The 19,983-nt window shown below is 42.6% G+C and overlaps 1 protein-coding gene across 1 annotated transcript in view; it reads right to left on the bottom strand.

Annotated features, from left to right (window-relative positions):
* The window catches only part of GALNTL6 (polypeptide N-acetylgalactosaminyltransferase like 6), a 1,387,945-nt gene that overhangs the window by 322,780 nt on the left and 1,045,182 nt on the right, over positions 1 to 19,983 (bottom strand). The gene's annotated exons all lie outside the window — the stretch shown is intronic.

Here is a 19,983-nt window from a genome sequence, read left to right as displayed (position 1 = left end):
ACAGATACAAACTACTTTATAGAAAGTAGATGAGGAAGAAGGCTTTACTGGGTAACACAGGGAACTCTTGGGTGGGCTAAAAAGTTCATTCAGGGTTTTCTATAAGATGGTACAGAAAACATGAGTGAACTTTTTAGCCAACCCAATATATTCAATATCTTTTAATAACATAATGGAAAATAATCTGAAAAAATATATAACTGGATCACTTTGCTATATACCAATATTGCAAATCAACTATACCTCAATAAGAAAGAATTATTATGTTTTCTGATCTCTTATTTCTTTCTTCTTGCATTTTCCTGTGTGTATTCACATGTGTAGTTTTACATCAAAGAGAGTGAATGAGGATGAGACGGGTGGAGTTGGAGGTAGGAGAGAGAGAGAGAAACAGAAGATGCAGTTAGATTTTTTTCATGAAGGTGGAAAGTTGATTTTTATACTGAAGTGTCTCAGTGATATCAAGGGATACATTTGAGGGATTTTTTTAAAAATTAAAAAAATATTGTAAAGTTTTGTCCAACTTTATAAATGCTTTGGGAATACTTATCTGAAAAGAGGTATTGTAGTTAAGAAGAACAAATCCATTTTGGATCTGTTTCTTTCACTTTAACCTTTGTGTTCTATTGTGTTTGCTACAAGTTCATCACTAAAGGGATATTGCTTATAAACTTAAAGTGTACATCATGGCCTGTCTCTGGGAACCCTGCCTCCCAGGCCTGAATGTTAAGCTAAAATACCTTTATTTAGCTTCAGGAAACATCCTGACTGGGCTCTGCTCTGAGTAGCTATAGGAGAGAAGAAATTGACGCATCCCCTCCTGAGTCTGGCTGGAGCCAGGAAATATTTGCCACAACCAAAGAGGAGAGTGAAAAAGTTGACTTAAAGCTTAACTTTCAGAAAACTAAGATCATGGCATCTGGTCCCATCACCTCATGGGAAATAGATGGGGAGACAGTGGAAACAGTGTCAGACTTTATTTTTTTGGGCTCCAAAATCACTGCAGATGGTGATTGCAGCCATGAAATTAAAAGACACTCCTTGGAAGGAAAGCTATGACCAACCTAGACAGCATATTAAAAAGCAGAGACATTACTTTGCCAACAAAGGTCCGTCTGGTCAAGGCTATGGGTTTTCCAGTGGTCATGTATGGATGTGAGAGTTGGACTGTGAAGAAAGCTGAGTGCTGAAAAATTTATGCTTTTGAACTGTGGTGTTGGAGAAGACTCTTGAGAGTCCCTTGGACTGCAAGGAGATCCAACCAGTCCATCCTGAAGGAGATAAGTCCTGGGTGTTCATTGGAAGGACTGATGCTGAAGCTGAAACTCCAATACTTTGGCCACCTGATGCAGAGTTGACTCGTTGGAAAAGACCCTGATGCTGGGAGGGATTGGGGGCAGGAGGAGAAGGGGACAACAGAGGATGAGATGGCTGAATGGCATCACCGACGTGATGGGTATGAGTTTGAGTAAATTCCGGGAGCTGGTGATGGACAGGGAGGCCTGGCATGCTGCGATTGATGGGGTCGCAAAGAGTCGGACACGACTGAGTGACTGAACTGAACTGAACTGAACTGATCAACTTTTCTTCCTTCATAGCTCAGTCAGTAAAGAATCTGTGTGCAGTGCAGGAAACCGGGTTTGATTCTGGGGTCAGGAAGATCCCCTAGGGAAGGAAATGGCAACCCACTCCAGTATCCTTGCCTGGAGAATCCCATGGACAGAGGAGCCTGGCAGGCTACAGTCCATGGGGTCGCAAGAGTCGGACACGACTTAATGACTAAATTACCACCTTTGCCTTTTCTTACTTTACCCCCTCACCTCTCCTTCTTTGTTCTATGAAAGGAACTAGCTGGGGCAAGATGTTCTCTGGGACACTAGTCTACCCTCTTCTTGGTCTGCTGCCTTTCCTAATCAAATCACTATTGCTTGCCCGAACAGCTCATCCCTTGATTGGCTTGTCAAGCCCCAAGCAGTATAGGCTTAAGTGTCAGACCTACCTTGGCATTGCTATTTGTTGCTCATATGTACCTATCAGACCTATTTATTTCTGGTCACGTTTGAGTTTTATTTCAGAAGTGCATTCCCCCTTTTCAGTGGGTTTCTAGTCAATCAAACCTGGACCGTGGGGTTGTGGGGCTCCCCTGGTAGCTCATCAGTAAAGACTCTGCCTGCGATGCTGGAGACACAGGAGACTCAGGTTCAATCCTTGGGTCAGGAAGGTCCCCTGGAGGAGGGCATGGCAACCCACTCCAGTATTCTTGCCTGGGAAATCCCATGGATAGAGGAGCCTGGTGGGCTACAATCCAAGGGGTTGCAAAGAGTCGTACATGACTGTGCCGCTGAGCCCACAGCACACACTCACCTGGGGTTGTGATGCTTGCTGCTCTCAGTTTTCGAGGGGGGCCAGAGGGGCGGGCTGGTGAAAACACAAGAAAGCTGAATTCACTGAAGACAAAGGTTTTGCACACAAATGAGATTTGGTTTGCACCTTGCTAGGTGAACAAAAGCTAGGCTGATCGCACTGTCAGAGAGGAGCCACCTCATTAATCAGAACTCTGATGCATTCAGGACTGGAAGTGAATTAGGGAGTCAGGATTTCAAAGAACGAAAAATAGCCTTCTGACACCTCCACTGCAATATTTGTGTTACCAAGCAACAGAACTCTCCTATTTAGCAAAGCCCTAATGATGCTGGCAGTACAGTCTCCGAATAAGGCTTAATACAACTTCATTATCCCACCTCTGAGCTTTGCTGCAGACGCAGTGCCTGGTTAGGGGTGGCGAGAAGCAGACTGAGCGCTGTTTGCTGCACCTGCGTCTGAAAGACCAAATAAAGCATTGATTTGGGTGAATCTAATTATGGTCATTTCCTGTGTTTTTCTACTCAGAGCATTCATTTGGGCCAACAAGGAGTGCAGTACAACCCATTGTTAAATGTGTCCCAGGATTGTAAAGCCTTAATGATTCCGTCCCGCCAGGTCACAGAGTTGTGCAAATTGTCACCAACTCCAGGGACACCTGGTTATATAGTCTTTCTCTAAGATTCTGGGGAAAGCTGAAGGTTGAAATTACCTGATGGTTTCCATACATCTTTTGAAACTTGTTTTCTGTTCCAAAGTTTATCTTCTTTTTGCAGAAAGTCTAATTTTAATACTTGAGAAAGTTTGTTTCTTCCTGGTTTTTGTGCTGAGAAATTGCTTCAGAGGCTACTAGTATCTTTACAGAAATTCCCTTTCTCTTTCATTTTCTCTCCCCTTCTCTATTCTTTAGCCTCATCTCCCAAGTATGTAGTTTCTTAGAGTTATCACTGTGGAGCAGATGCTCCACAAGAAAGATATAATGAAAATAAAATCCATGACTCTGTGGGGTCAGGATCTTTGCAGATGTGTGTGCGTGCTAAGTCGCTTCAGTCATGTCCAACTCTTTGCAACCCCTTGGACTGTAGCCCACCAGCTCCTCTGTCATGGGATTCTCCAGACAAGAATCCTGGGGTAGATTGCTGTGCCCTCCTCCAGGGGGTCTTCCCGATCCAGGGATAGAATCCATGTTTCATATCTCTTGCATTGACAGGCAGGTTCTTTAGCACTTAGCGCCACCTGGGAAGCCCTTTTTTCCAGATGTGATTATGGACTAATATAAGTGACATTTATGCCATAGTATTTTTTTTTAATGTGGACCACTTTTAAGGTGTTTATTGATTTTGTTACAGTATTTTTTCTGTTTTGGATTTTTGGACCAAGTCATGAGGGATCTCAGCTCCCCGACCAGGGATCAAATCCACATCCTGCCTTGGAAGGTGAAGGTGAGCCACTGGACCATGAGGGAAGACCCTGTGCCATAGCATTTTAAATTCACAAAGCATCCTTCCATCTGTCAAGTTGTTGTACCCTCCTTTTCACTCACTGCTCTATTACTGGGTGCATTTTCATAATGCCTGAACATAGAGACGTAAAAAAGGAGAAATGTCTATTTGCTTCTGCCGTTTCTATTGTGATAGGCAACATTTAGAGCCTATGATACTCAACAATTCTAATTGTATTTGAATTAGAAATGAGAAGGATAAAAATAAGAAAACGTAAACTTCTTTGGAAATGAGAAGCAGAACCGTTAGAGGTAATATTTTAATTGAGACTGGCTAGCAGTGAGAGGTGAAATCTGTTTTCAATTCTTCACCAGTAAGGAAGGACATGCTGAATTGGGTCATTCAGATCCGATAGGACTGTCTACATCCTCAGTGTGATTAAAAAGGTAAAATGGCCATTTTTATTGTCATTTATATTGATTTGACAGAAGTTTTCATTTCTGATATTCTAGATGAAAAAAATCTCTTGACAAATTCTGCTTATTTAAAGTAACTGTTGTTTATTATAAACACTGTTTATGTATAATAGCTGTTGTTGAGTCCCTTGGTTGTGTCCAACTCTTTGTGACCCCATGGACTATAGCCTACCAGGCTCCTCTGTCCATGGGATTCTCCAGGCAAGAATACTGAGTCGGTTGCCATTTCCTCCTCCAGGGCATCTTAAACACATGTCTTCTGCAAGTCTCTTGAATTGCAGGTGGATTCTTTACCACTAAACCAAGGAAGCCCTGTAATAACTGTGAAGTGAAAGTAGCTCAGTCGTGTCCTACTCTTTGTGACCCCCATGGACAGTCCATGGAATTCTCCAGTTCCCTTCTCCAGGGGGTCTTACCAACCCAGGTCTCCCTCATTGCAGGCAGATTCTTTACCAGCTGAGCCACAAGGGAAGCAAAGAATACTGGAGTGGGTAGCCTATCCCTTCTGCAGCAGATCTTCCTGACCCAGGAATTGAACCAGGATCTCCTGCATTGCAGGTGGATTCTTTACCAACTGAGCTAACTATAAATAACATCAAATATGTCTTGAATCTGTGGATTTGGCAAACTGCACCCCACTCCTCACTTTGTCCTTATAGTTCTACAGAGGAAAAGATGACAGTTTTTTTTTTTTTTTTTAATAATGTGTGCCTGTTATTGGGCTACGTTCATCATGAACATTGTTTCAACTGCCTTCTACTTTTGAAAATATTCTCCATTTTACAAATGAGAACACTGAGGGTCGAGCTATATCGCAATTGTTCTAGGTCACCTTATGAAATAAAGGGCAAGCCATAGACTGAAACATGGGCTTTTTTCTGATTTTAAAATATTTTTTCTACTATGCGTGTTTTTGAAAAATTCTTGATTGGGTCTCAGTTTTGGGCATGCAGACAGACCTGATGCATTTTGAATTTGTCTCCTTTTTATGAAAGCAGAGGGGGCTAATTCGAGTGCTAGTTTCTTTTCTAAGGCTTCCCAGGTGACTCAGTGGTACAGAATCTGCCTGCAGTGCGGGAGATGAGGGTTTGATCCTAGGCTTGGGAAGATCCCCTGGAGAAGGAAATGGCAACCTGCTCCACTAATCTTGCCTGGAGAATCTCATAGAGAGAGGAGCCTGGTGGGCTACAGTTCATGGGGTCACAAAAGAGACTCACTTAGCATTAGCATTTCTTTTCTAAACTGTGCTCAACCATAGTTTAAATGTATATATTATTCAGGAGTGACACAAAAATTAGCCCACGGGGGTGACTTCTTTTGATGCCTTTCGAAGCAGAGAATTCTGGCCATTTGTCCATTGTCTGCTAGTCGCTCAGTTGTGGCTGACTGTATGCTACCCCATGGACTGTAGCTGGCTGGGGTCTTCTGTCCACGGAATTTTCCAGGCAAGAGTCTGGAGTGGGTTGCCATTTCTTTCTCCAGGGGATCTTCCAAACCTAGGGATTGAACCCAGGTCTCCAGCGTTGATGGTACATTTTTTACCACTGAGTCACCAAGGAAGCCCATACCTGACGTGCTGACTGCAGAAACATATATGGGAGTCCTTTGAGAAATGACTTTTCCCTCCATGTTTACAGATGAGTGTTTTAAAATTTAAAGCATGCCTTTTGCATGTTTTTTTTTTCATTGTTGCAAATATGGCATAATGATATATAAACTAGAAAATGTTGATATAAATAACTTCATTTTTCTTTAAGTCATGAAGCATCGGGATGGAGAAGCAGATTCTCTTTAAGTGCCTGAAAAATAGAGCTGCTATTTCTCAGTTACTAATAGGCCATGATCTTTCTTTCCAACCACTTGAATATATGCATACAAGACATTAGATTTTTGTAGATGTAAACATTCTTACTATAACACTGCAGCCATGTCGCTTACGTCTGTAATCTTGAAACTGTGATTGTATAAATTTAAAGGCTGTCACAACTGAGCAACTGCTGACATTCACTTCTTGTTATGAATTGGCAACTCAATCTACGGGACAAAAAATCGAGGACACACCACACACAGAGAGACAGATGCTCTCAATCTCTAGAGGAAATTTTACTGTGATTTATCTGTCCTTTAGTGTCTCTGAGGGCTTCTCTGCTTTTAGGTATATTCTTGGGGGCCTTTTAAGATTTCTTTGGAAAATGTATTGTTTATCCAAATCAGCAGGATATCATTTAGTGAATGAATAGCTCTATGGCATTAGGATTCATAAACACTTGACTCTCCAAGCCTTCATATATTAGATTCCAGTATCTGTGTGATGTGTCCTATCCATGTGTACCACGCAGTGGGTCTTCCAGGGTGGCTCAGTGGTAAAGAACCCACCCCAGTGCAGGAGACTTAAACATGGGTTCAGTCCCCGGTTTGGGAAGATCCCCTGGAGAACTGCACAGCAATGCAGTCCAGTATTCTTTCCTGGAGAATCCCCATGGACAGGGGAGCTGGTGGACTCTAGTCCATGGGGTCAAAAAGAGTCAGACAGGACTGAAGCCACTTAGCACCACGCATACTATGCAGGAGCCTGTATGTTGTCTTCCCTTCAGTTGGGGCCTTCAAATGTGTGTAGGTCCTGCACGCAAATCTACAGTAAGGATTCCTCTTCTTCTTCTCCTAACAACCCATCAGTTGGTGTTCATCTGGCATCTTTATTGGTTCTCTACAATTTTCTATTGTTCACTTTGACCATTACATGCTGTAGCTCATATGGGCTAGCTTTGCACATTGAACACCTGATGTTCATTCTCTGGGAAATGATCTTTGATCCAACATAATGAGGATCAAATTTGAGTAGGGTGTAGTAAATAGAGCTTTTGTTGTGGTGCCATGAATGTTTAAGTAGCAAACTCTTTCCAGGATGTTGCCTCTTATTGGCATAAATCTCTTGTTAGTGTTATTAGACTATTTCACATGATGGTTTAAATTTATAAAGTCTTTTGGATAAGGTTTATTTCAGCTACTGAAAATTAAATGGCATTGGATTTCCTGTAATTTAGTGATATATTTTCATATAATGAGTCATTAATGTATAAGGCTGATAGGATATCATTTGTGCTAACACCCAGGGATTTAATTATTAAAAAACTAATATATGGAGACATTTGCAAAACTTCGCAATTGGCGTCTACTTAGAACCATGAGTTTGTAATCACTTATATCAGCAAATATTGATCAGATGCCTTTTAATATGTAAAAACACATAGCATATGAGAACTTTGGAGAACTCAGCATTAATTCTATTCAGGAAATTCGTCAAATCCAGTATTCTTGCCTGAATAATCCCATGGACAGAGGAGCCTGATGGGCTACAGTCCATGGGGACATAACTTAGCACCTAAACAACACCTAAACACCTAAACTTAACACCTAAACAACAATCATGGAAGATTTAAAAGATAGTAAAGTTAATTTTCTTAAATTGCATTTTCTGTAGTGAAACTGATTAAAATATATACACTTGAAAAATGCAAAAGCTATGCAAACAAGTTAAACATCATACAAATAGTATTTATTTGAAAGAGACGTAGCCATGAAGATATGGAATGTCTGGTTTGGTAAGTCTCAGTGTATCTGAGATTTTTGTTCCTAGATGTGGTACAGGAAAAAATGTTCAGGGTGGAGAAGACTTCTCGGGAGCATAGCCGTGGGTCCAGGAAACTATTTATCCTTGAAAAACCATAGGCCAGCTTATAGGAATGGAGAAAGATGAACAGGAGTGGCCAGTGGGAACTGGAGGCCAGAAGTTTAGGGCTTCCTTGGTGTCTCAGTGGGTAAAAATCCTCCTGCTATGTAGGGGACACAGGAGATGTGCATTGGACATCTATCCCATGGACAGAAGAGCCTGGAGGGCTACAGTCCATGGGCTCACAAAGAGTCAGACAAGACTGGGCGACTAAGCATGAGGGCAACAGCAATCCCACTCAAAGTGCCAGTCACCCTGAAGATAGGGAGCTTATATCAGAATATGGATCAGTATATCATTTCCCTCATTGAGAAAGTCTTAGTGTGAACAGTGTCAGCTGGACTGCTCTGAGACATCATTGGTTTACATTCTGGTGCGAGCTACTTATCTCGTCATGGAGCTGGTTTTGCAGGATGGGCAGCAGGTCCATCAGCCAGACTTTGGCGTTGAAGACACTCCACGGACATCCTGGCCCAGCTCCTGGACACTGCTCTGTGCTGTGGGCTGTCCTGTGTGTGATGTGTGGTGGGTGCTAGCACCGTTCTTCAGCTTCCGCTCACTCCTCACTCACTGCTGCTGGCAGCTGCCTAGTAGCTGTGACAATCAAAAATGTGTCCAAGGCTGGCCAGGGTCCTGAGAGCTGGGGCGGAGGTGGGGGAGGGAGCAGGGGTTCTGGTTGTGAGTAACTGGCCTGGAATAGTTCTGAATTTCCGCACGATCTCTTTGTAGGGACCATTCACAGTGCCTAAATGCTAATCTGTGGATGAGGTCCTGAGTATCAGCAATCTTTGTATACTCACTGTCTCAGTTCGTCATTAAAGAGAATCATCATCCCTACAAAGAGATAGTGTGGAAATTCACTGGGGGGCTTCCTTGGTAGCCCAGCTGGTAAAGAATCTGACTGCAGTGCAGGAGACCCCAGTTTGATTCCTGGATGGGAAGATCCCCTGGAGAAGGGATAAGCTACCCACTCCAGTATTCTCAGGCTTCCCTGGTGGCTCAGATGGTAAAGAATCTGCCTGAAATGGGGAGACCTGGGTTTGATCCCTTAGTTGGGAAGTTCCCCTGGAGGAGGGCAAGGCAACCCACTCCAGTATTCTTTTTTTTTTCCCATGTATTTTTATTAGTTGGAGGCTAATTACTTTACAATATTGTAGTGGTTTTTGCCATACATTGACATGAATCAGCCATGGATTTACATGTGTTCCCCATCCCAATCCCCCCTCCCACCTCCCTCTCCACCCGATTCCCCTGGGTCTTCCCAGTGCACCAGGCCCGAGCACTTGTCTCATGCATCCAACCTGGGCTGGTGATCTGTTTCATCCTTGATAGTATACTTGTTTCAATGCTGTTCTCTCAGAACATCCCACCCTCGCCTTCTCCCACAGAGTCCAAAAGTCTGTTCTGTACATCTGTGTCTCTTTTTCTGTTTTGCATATAGGGTTATCATTACCATCTTTCTAAATTCCATATATATGTGTTAGTATACTGTATTGGTCTTTATCTTTCTGGCTTACTTCACTCTGTATAATGGGCTCCAGTTTCATCCATCTCATTAGAACTGATTCAAATGAATTCTTTTTAATGGCTGAGTAATATTCCATAGTGTATATGTATATTCCACAGCTTCCTTATCCATTCATCTGCTTATGGACATCTAGGTTGCTTCCATGTGCTGGCTATTTCCCCTAAAGTCAGGAACAAGACAAGGGTGCCCACTCTCACCGCTACTATTCAACATAGTTTTGGAAGTTTGGGCCACAGCAATCAGAGCAGAAAAAGAAGTAAAAGGAATCCACATAGGAAAAGAAGTGAAACTCTCTCTGTTTGCAGATGACATGATCCTCTACATAGAAAACACTCCAGTATTCTTGCCAGGAGAATTCCCCATGGACAGAGGAGCCTGGTGGGCTGCAGTCCATGGGGTCGCAGACAGTCGGACATGACTGAGTGACAAAGCACAGCACATAGAATCCTGAGTTTGTTTAGAGTAACTCACAAAGTCATATGGCATTCGTTTATCATATTGTTTCTACAGAGATGCTCAAGGCTGACACCAGGAGCAGGGCCTGATTTATCAATGAAAATGGCCACAGAAAAAACTGTTTAGTCATCTTTGCCATTAGAAAGGGCTTTCCAGGTGCCTCAGTAGTAAAACAATCCTCCTGTAATATAGGAGACATTGGAGACACAAGTTTGATCCCTGTGCCAGGAAGATTCCCCTGGAGGAGGAAATGGGAACCCACTCCAGTATTCTTGCCTGGAGAATTCCCATGGACAGAGGAGCCTGGTGGGCTGCCGTCCACGTGGTCACAGAGAGTTGGACATGACTATGAGTGAGCACACAGGCATGCCATTAGAAAAGTAGAAAGTGACCTAAGCTCTGTATTTAAAAGAAATGTTCCTTTAAAATGCCTTTCTGTAACGGAATTGACTGTGTACTACAGTGTTAAAACAAATATATGCCTGACCAACCGTTCTGTGAATGCAAAAGACCCGTTTGCTTTCCTTTGGTCACTTACAAGTCATGGCAGTAATAACAGTAACAACGATAATATAGCCAAAGTGCTACTTGCTTACTTGCTTGGAGAACACCTTGTACTTCTCAAAATGCTCTCACAGACCTTGTTTCCTTTCATCCTTACTTTAGTACCTCTGTCTGCTGTAGGTAGAACCTGTACACTGGTCTTTCTCATTCTAATAGAAACACAGAGATCACAGAAACATAGTAACTTTGGCTCTTCTATGTAGACACATACACACACCCCACTGATGCTTCTTCACCACTTTCCTAGAGAATAGTGCCCAAGTGAGTGTTTCTGCATTCTGCCTGATAAAGGAGCCAGTCTAAATCACAGTAGAGCCTAAAAAAATAAAATAAATAAATCTGGCTTTAAATAGTAGGTCCATAAGTATGTTTCATTTCTTGAAATAATTAGATATTATCCATAAATCTGAAACCAGAAGGAGTTCATGGATCTTGCATTTATTTTTTTTGCTCTGTTGTGTCCAACTCCTGGCAACCCCATGGACTGTAGGCCGCCAGGCTATTCTGTCCACAGAATTTTCCAGGCAAGAATAATGGAGTGGGTTGCCATTTCCTTCTCCAGGATTTTGAGGGGTTCTCTTTGTAAACCACTGAACTGTAACCAAGCTAACAGAACCTGTGTGATCCCACTGGTCTGCAGACAAAGTCGATTCTGTCCTGCCCATTTCCCACTTCTGTATTATCTGCCTCACTTCACTCATCAACTTTTCTTCAATCCTTCTTTGGTAAATTAAGATGATGATTCTATCAGAAATAGTGGTTGAAAGGGAATTCAGAATATAGTAATTGAAAGGCCATCGTAGAATAGTGATTAATCCCTGAGTCAGCCAGCGTTTCAGGCACTTCATACGTGACAAGGGTGCATAGTGCTTGACGTCCGTTGGGTCATCTCTCTAATCCAGCAGAGTCTGGTTTTGCTCAGAGCCCCTGCCTACCCTATAGCAGGGAGCAGACTGCATGTTGTCCTATGTGTCCGGCGTCACGTCAGGGATGCCCACCATTGATGGGGACTCTTCACAGCTGCCTGAACTACGGCCCTGAGATGCGGAACAGGTTCAGCTCTCTGCAGGAGCTCTGGAGGGAATGCAGAGATGCAGTTAATGCAGTGTGGACCCCCACACTATGAAAGACTCTCCTCATTTCTAGCCTTCCTCTCTTTAATGTCTATTGGAAAACAAATGCCACTGGTTGGTTTACAAATTGCTCAGCAATAAAGAACCCACCTGCAGTGCAGGAGAAGCAAGAGACCTGGGTTCAATCCCTGGGTTGGGAGGATCCCCTGGAGGAGGGCATGGCAACTGACTCCAGTATTCTTGCCTGGGAAATCCCATGGACAGAGGAGCCTGGTGGGCTACAGTTCATTGGGTCACCAAGAGTTGGGTGTGCCTGAGTACACACACAGTACACCAATTTTTACTTGTACAAATAAAACTGGTGAAAATCCTTACACTTAAAAACACATCTCTGATTTCCTCATGATCAATTTGTGTATATGCTACTTGCTCAGTCATGTCTGACTCTTTGCGACCCCATGAGCTATAGCCCACCAGGCTCCTCTGTCCATGGGATTTTCCAGGCAAGAATACTAGAATGGGTTGCCATCCCCTCCTCCAGGGAATCTTCCCCCACCTAGGGATCAAACCTTCATCTCCTGCACTATAGGTGGATTTTTGACTTGCCAGGTGGCACTCATGGCAAGGAATCTGCCTGCCAATGCAAGAGATGCTAGAGGTATGCGTCTGATCCCTGGGTGGGGAAGATCCCCTGCAGGAGGAAATGGCAACCCACTCCAGTATTCTTGCCTGGGAAATGCCATGGACAGAGGAGTCTTGTGGACTACAGTCCACGGGGTTGCAAAGACACGACTGAGCAAATGAGTACACGTGTGAGCACTTTGCTTGTCAGAAGCGGTGCGGCCATTTCTTTTCCGGTCAGCAGCACTTACACTTTTTTTCCCCTTACATTGTATATGTCACACCTATCAATCTTCTTTGCAATTTCTTGGTTAGCTTTCTCATTTTTTTCCTAATCCTTCTATTGTTGTTCAGTTGCTCAGTCATGTCCCCTCTTTGCCACCCCATGGACTGCAGCATGCCAGGCTTCCCTGTCTTTCACTGTCTCCGGAGTCTGCTCAAGTTCATGTCCATTGAGTTGGTGATGCCATCCAACTGTCTCATCCTCTGTCCTCCCCTTCTCCTCCCACCTTCCATCTTTCCCAGCATCAGGGTCTTTTCCATTGAGTCAGCTCTTTGCATCAGGTGGCCAGAGTATTGGAGCTTCAGCTTTAGCATCAGTGCTTCCAATGAATATTCAGGGTTTATTTCCTTTAGGATGGACTGGTTGGATCTCCTTGCAGTGCAAGGGACTCTCAAGAGTATTTCCCAGCAACTCCTATTGTCTTTTTCTTTTCTCAAACACTTAACCCCCTAATATGTTCTGGTTTTATTTTGTCATTGTACAATGGCATGGGATACAGTTACCACTGGCTCTGTGTTGTATCTGTGGAGGCAGAGCCTCACCCCAGGCTGCATGGGGCAATGGGAAGTGGAGGCCTGTCCAGACTGATGGCCCAGCTTGCTCACAGCACAGGCCTTTCAGAGATTAAATACATCAAAAACAAAGCTCATCTGCCTGCAGTCTCTGAACTGTCTGTCCCATCCCTGGGCTGAGTGCAGCCTCAGCTGTTTCTCCTGCAGGTCCCTTTTTTCTGGGTTTATTAAAGGCAGATCGTGGAGAATCAGGCTGGTTGAGAATGAACTCCTGTCTTTGAAGACAGCTTTCCGAGCTAGAGGACATGCAGCGGACTCTCTGGGCTGGCTAAGAAGCCCTGTGTCCTGTGATCTCCCTTTACTCACTCTCACTGCTGTCTGCCAGCCAGTCCCTTCTCAGCACTAGTTGTCGCCCAGGGCACTTCCTAGTGGTAAAGAACCCGCCTGCCAGTGCAGGAGACTTAAGAGACATGGGCGGAATCCCTGGGTCGGGAAGATCCCCAGGAGAAGGAAATGGCATCCCACTCCCATATTATTGCCTGGAGAATCTCATGGACAGAAGAGCCTGGTGGGCTACAGTCCATGGGGCCATAAAGAGTGGAACCCGACTGAAGTGACTTAGCACACACTCATGTGTTGCAAGGACAGTGTCCGCTCCTGCTTGATCAGGGGAATCAGAGCATTGCTGAGCCCTGGTGGGCCTGACAGGTGGGAGGAGGCAGGGCTAGAGGGCTTCTCATGAGGGCAGATGACCACATCTTACACGTCATGAGAACACCTGCATAAACCATAAAATGAAGGAGTGATGCATATACAGCCTAGAAGCCACAGAAGATAGGAAACTGTATTCAGAAGAATGATTTTAAAGAGCTCTGTAATTTTTCCTCTAGAAGAAAGGCTTTAAAATCCCAGTTGCGATGGAAGCTGAGATCCCAAAGTCATATTCGGTCATGAAATATGGTACCTGAATGTCTCTGTAGAATAAGAATTAAAGAATTTGAAGTGTGTTGGTCATGAAGAAAGAAAAGTTAGATGAAGGTTTTCCAGAAACATGTTGTCTGTTTTGTATGACTCAGCCAAAGCTATAAAATTAAGATAGGATCAGACTTAGATGTTTTCATTAAAACCAGTGAAGGAATATAGACCGAAGCTTAGAGAAACCTTAAAGGTTGATAAAGGAATACAACCAAAAGCCCTAAAAACTAAACTTGGCTAAAATCCCCAGAGTAGGGTCCACTCTGTGGCGGGCACCACTATAAACCCTTTCATTGTTCAGTTGCTCAGTCGTGTCCAGCTCTTTGTGACCCCATGGACTGCAGCATGCCAGTCTTCCCTGTCCCCCACTATCCCCCAGAGTTTGCTCAAACTCACTTCCATTGAACCAGTGACATTATCCAACCATCTCATTCTCTGTTGCCCCCTTCTCCTCTTGCCCTTAATCTTTCTCCAGGCCCTTGACTTATATTAACTCATTTACTCTCAAACTTCCCCTGGGAGGGAGCATTACTGCTCTTACCATTTTGCAGACAAGGAACTTGAGGCAGAGTCAGGTTAAGTCCTTTCCCAAGGCTATTTAGCTGCAAAATGGCAGTACCAGAATTGGAACCCAGGCTTTGGCATTAGAGCTGCAATCCTGAACCAAAAACTAGGAGATGAAACAAGTCCATCCTAAATGAAATCAACTCTGAATATTCATTGGAAGGACTGATGCTGAAGCTGAAGCTCCAATACTTTGGCCACCTGATGCGAAGAGCTGAGTCATTGGAAAAGACCCTGATGCTAGGGAAATTCGAGGGCAAGAGAAGGGGGTGATAGAGGATGAGATGGTTAGATAGCATCACAACTCAATGGACATGAGTTTAGGCAAACTCAGGGAGACGGTGGAGGACAGGGAAGCCTGGCACACTGCAGTCCATGGGGTCGCAAAGATTGGACACGACTGAGTGACTGAACAACAACAAAGAAAAGTTTTGTTCATACCTTGGTAGGAAAACACCCAGGCCTGACACAGACTGTGAGCTTAAAAACTCTTCTGTTGGAAGTCATTCTTTCTGATAGTGGGGAGAATGATAGATCTTCAGTGCAAGCCCGGTGATGATGATTCTTTACTTGACCAAACCTCAGCCAGTCTCCTCTGAGTCCTTCTGGTGACGAGGTCTTCACCTTGGACCCAGTCTTGCTGGGTCAGCATGGTCAGGTTGTAGCAAAAATTCTACTCAGTCAGTTCACTCAGAATCTTCCCACCCTTGATGTCTGATCACCCTTGGCAAGAATCCCCCTACCCTTGAAGTCTCCTCTAAGTAATTACTACTGTTGTTATTTAGGCACTTAGTCATGTCCAATTCTTGGCTACCTCATTGTCTGTAGCCCACCAGGCTCCCCTGTCCATGGGATTTCCCAGGTAAGAACACTGGAGTGTGTTGTCATTTCCTGCTCCACGGGATCTTCTTGACCCAGGGATTGAACCTCTGTCTCCTGCTTTGGCAGGCGGATTCTTTACCACTGAGCCAGCAGGAATGCCCCCTCTTAGTGATTTTCCACCCATTAAACCCTTCCTTCTGCTCACTGGCTGTAGATCCCTGGCCGTCTTTGCTGTATTTGAAATTGAACCCAATCTTTCTTTGTATTGCAATGGTCATGGCCCCCAGCACAGCAGTTCTTGAGAAAGTCTTCCTTACGGTTCTCAGAGGTGCCAGAATAATTTTGTGTTTAACACCAGTTCTCTAAAATGTTTTGTGAACGGCCGTTATAACTGGTTAACCTTGAATAGATTTCTGAAAACCACTCCTCCCTTGTGGTTTTAACACAGGTGAGTTATTTCAGCTATGCCTTGATGGGTGTGCTGGATGTGACCTCATCCTCTGTCTTTCCTAGGTAGATTCTGAGGAGACAGGAAACCTGTTAACAGCAGGGCTACCAAGAGATTTCAAGAGACGTGTAAATGGAGGAGATCCAGTGAGTTCTGAATTGCCCTAGCTGTGCTCCTGGCATTATAAATGCTCCACCTGCTTGGTGGGACCTTCTGAGTAAGTTTTTTAAAAAAATAATTTTATTTATTTATTTTATTTTTGGCTCTGCTGGGTCTTCGATGCCGCATGCGGGCTTTCTCTAATTTCTGTGAGCCGGGGCTCTTCTTGGTTGCAGTGCTCAGGCTTCTTGCTGTGGTGGCTTCTCTTGTTGCAGAACCTGGGCTCGAAGGCATACAGGCTTCAGTAGTTGCAGCCCATGGGCTCAGTAGCTGTGTCTCCCGGGCTCAAGAGCACAGGCTCAATAGTTATGGCACACAGGGCCAGTTGCTCTGCAGGATATGGGATCTTCCTGAACCAGGGATTGAACCTGTGTCTCCTGAATTGGCAGGCAGATTCCTACCACTGATCCACCGGGGAATCCCCTGAGTTTTTAAATTTGAGGAGTTTTTTTTGAAGAATTTTCATCATCGGAAGAAACCGGAAGAATTTGTAACTGATGGCAGGTGTTGACACAGAACAGGAGCAGTGGGGAGCAGTAAACCCACAGCAGAGATAATCATACACAAAACAAAAGCTTTACACCCTGAAGATCTACAGACATTGAAATGTTTAAGTAGTAAATACTAAGAAACTCTGTAGTGAGTGTTAAGATGCTCTGTGCTGAATGCTCAAAGAAATAAAAAATACAATTAAAAAGATGACCACTGAACACAAAAATTTCAGGAATGCGGATTTTTTTTTTTTTTAAAGCAGAGTATTAAGAAGTGAGAAATACAGTTGTTGACAGCAGAATCTTCATACAGGAAAATGGCAGGACAGACATTGCTGAAAGGACATTAGTGAACAGGAAGAATGACCTGAGGGATTTATCCATAATACTCCATGAGAGAGGAGATAGAAATCATTAAAGAGAGATTAAAAGACATGGCATAAAATGAGAAAGTATAACCTGTATCTAATTTGAGGTCCAAATAATTGAGAAAAAGCAGAGACTTTGGCCCCCTGATGTGAAGCTGACTCATTGAAAAGGACCCTGATGCTGGAAAGATTGAAGGCAGGAGGAGAAGGGGGCAACAGAGGGTGAGACGGTTGGATGGCATCAACGACTCAATGGACATGGGTCTGAGCAAACCTGAGAGATGGTGAAGTACAGGGAAGCCTGGCATGCTGCAGTCCTTGGGGTTGCAAAGAGTCAGACATGACTTAGTAACTGAACAACAACAGCTAGAGGAAATGGATTTTAAAAGACATTGGCTATCATAGTTCAAGAAATCCATGTACCCACAGCTCTGGGCAGCATGGTGCATTTCAAAGAGAACAAATAAAAAGAAATTCATGTCTAGACACAGAATAGTGAAATTGCAGAGTGACAAAGCCAAGCATCCTTTAAAATAACCAGAGAGAAAGAACAAATCACAAGTAAAAATAAACACAAAAAGACAATTACAATAAAAGGATCATCTCAACAGCAACTTTAAGAAGTCAATAGATGGTGGAATAATATACTTAAATATTGATTGAAAATAAATGTCAGATTAGAGTTTGTATGCAGCAAAACAACCTTCCAAGGATGAGGACTGAGAAATTTTAACAAAAAATAACAACAACAAAAGACTTGTTGGGATATATCACCTGAGAGCTGCTCTAAATAACACACTTTATACAGAAGAAGAATGATCTTAGAAGGTAGCTCGTAATGCATGGGGAAGTCTAAACATTAAGTACAATATGGCAAACAAATTCTAAATGCAAACAAAAACAGCCTCTATGAAATAATGAATATTAGAAGTTTAAAAAGATAGAATGAACAATGATAGTTGATGAAGTACAATATGGCAAACAAATTCTAAATGCAAACAAAAACAGCCTCTATGAAATAATGAATATTAGAAGTTTAAAAAGATAGAATGAACAATGATAGTTGATGATTAACACTGTCTTGAGTTTGTTTTCCTTGAGAGAGGTGTCCAACTTATTTATATTAGAATGTTTCCTCTTACATAGATTATATTTCACAGGTAACCACTGAAAGAGCAAGAATTAAAATGTGTAAACTCACAGTAATAGGAGAAAGAATGGGAAGAAATAAACATACAATTCAATAACTTAATCTTCAAAAAGAGAAATAAGAAATATAGAAAAAACAGAAGAAAAGGACAAAAAGGTTAATAGTGGAAGGAAGAAGTTTGAATGTGTCAACAGTCAGAGGTAAAAGTGGACTGACTTTGCCATTTAAAGTACAGGGACAGTCAGATCAGATCAAACAATTGCCCAGGTGCTGCCTATAGCAGATAGCTAAAGTATAAGCCCAGAAAAGTGGAAAATAAAGGATAGAAAAAGATCTGTCAGTCAAATAGACCCCAGGCCCATAAAACAGAACTTGTCATGACTATTGGGCTTCCCAGGAGGTGCTAGTTGTGAAGAACCCACCTGCTAATGCAGGAGATGTAAGAGACAAAGGTTTAATCCCTGGGTGGGAAAGATCCCCTGGAGGAGGAAATGGCAACCTACTGCCGTATTTTGCCTGGGGAATCCCAAGGACAGAGAAGCCTGGTGGGCTACAGTCCACAGGGTTGCAAAGAGTTGGACATGACTGAAGCAACTTAGCTTGCAGCACACACAATGACTATTATCAGTTCTAAAGCAAAGGTAACCACTACTTAATGATAAAAGTTCCAAGGTACCATGAAGATGTAAAAACTGTAACTGTATCTAATGATATAGCCTCAAAAAAAATAAGGGAAATACGTGATGAAAGTTACAGGCAGAAATTTTCAACAACACTACCATAGAAGGAAATTTCAAGAGAGTCTTATCAGCTACTAATCAATAAAGCAGAAGACACCCACAGATGTATACAAGTTCTGAGCAGGCCAGCTGTCCAGTTTCCTCTAACATACAAATATAGGACTTGCATTTATATATTTCATTTTTTATATTTATTGGATAAATAGAGACTACACATCTTCTTAATTAAAACCTAATTGGTACTATATGAGTCCATAAATCAGATTTAACAAATTTGACAGAATAGGGTCATAGACACCATATTCTCTAACCTCAGAGCAATTAAGTTAAAAGTTATTATAAATCAATCAACAAATCTCCATATATTTCGGAATGACAAAATGCATTTAAAATAAGTCATGGGTCAAAGAAGAAATATTAATGGAAATTTTAAAGACACTTAGAACTGATGAAAATGAAAAAGAAACTGTTTACAAAAGTTTGTGGCATCAGCCAAAGTGGAGTTTCAGTGGAAATTTGTCATTTTAAATGATTATATTAGAAAAAGACAAAAGCTGAAAATCAATGAGATAGAAGTCCAACTTCAAGTTCTTAAAAGAAATACAAATAACCCTAAAGAAAGGAAGTAGATAATGGCAGAGAGATAACAATGAAAGAAAATGGCTCAAGGGTGTCCAAAGTTGGTTTGTAAATGACCAAGAAAAAGGAAAACCTTAGTTGAGATTGACAAGACAGATTAGGGGTCAGAGTGGAGGAGGAGGAGAGAGAGAGAGATCCATCTTTCATGAAATGGACAAAATCCTAGAGATTTCAAAACTGTTTTAAAAAGCAGTAAGATACCTAATAATCCTATAACTATTTCAAAACCTCTCCTGCAAACAAAGCATCCATCCTAGGTGATTTTACAGTTCTACCACATTTGCAAAGATTAAGCCACTAGCATCTCACAATTAATCACTCTCTTTCATTGTAAAAGAGTGATTTAATCTTGATATCCAGACAGATAACCAGACATGGAGGACTTTCCTGGTAGTCCAGGGGTTAAAGCTCTGTGCTGCTACAGCAGAGGAGGCAAGGGTTCAGTCCCAAGTCAGGGAACTAAGATCCCACATGCCCCATGGAGCACAGCCAGAAAATTATAAATAAAATTAAAAAAAAACACACAAGAGATGAGGTAAAAAAATTACAAATCTATTTTATTTATGAAGATAGATACAATT

The sequence above is a fragment of the Cervus elaphus genome, chromosome 29, assembly GCF_910594005.1.
Source record: "Cervus elaphus chromosome 29, mCerEla1.1, whole genome shotgun sequence".
NCBI lineage: Eukaryota > Metazoa > Chordata > Mammalia > Artiodactyla > Cervidae > Cervus > Cervus elaphus.
Note: the sequence above shows the minus strand (reverse complement) of the source record. Positions and strands in the feature narration are given on the sequence as shown.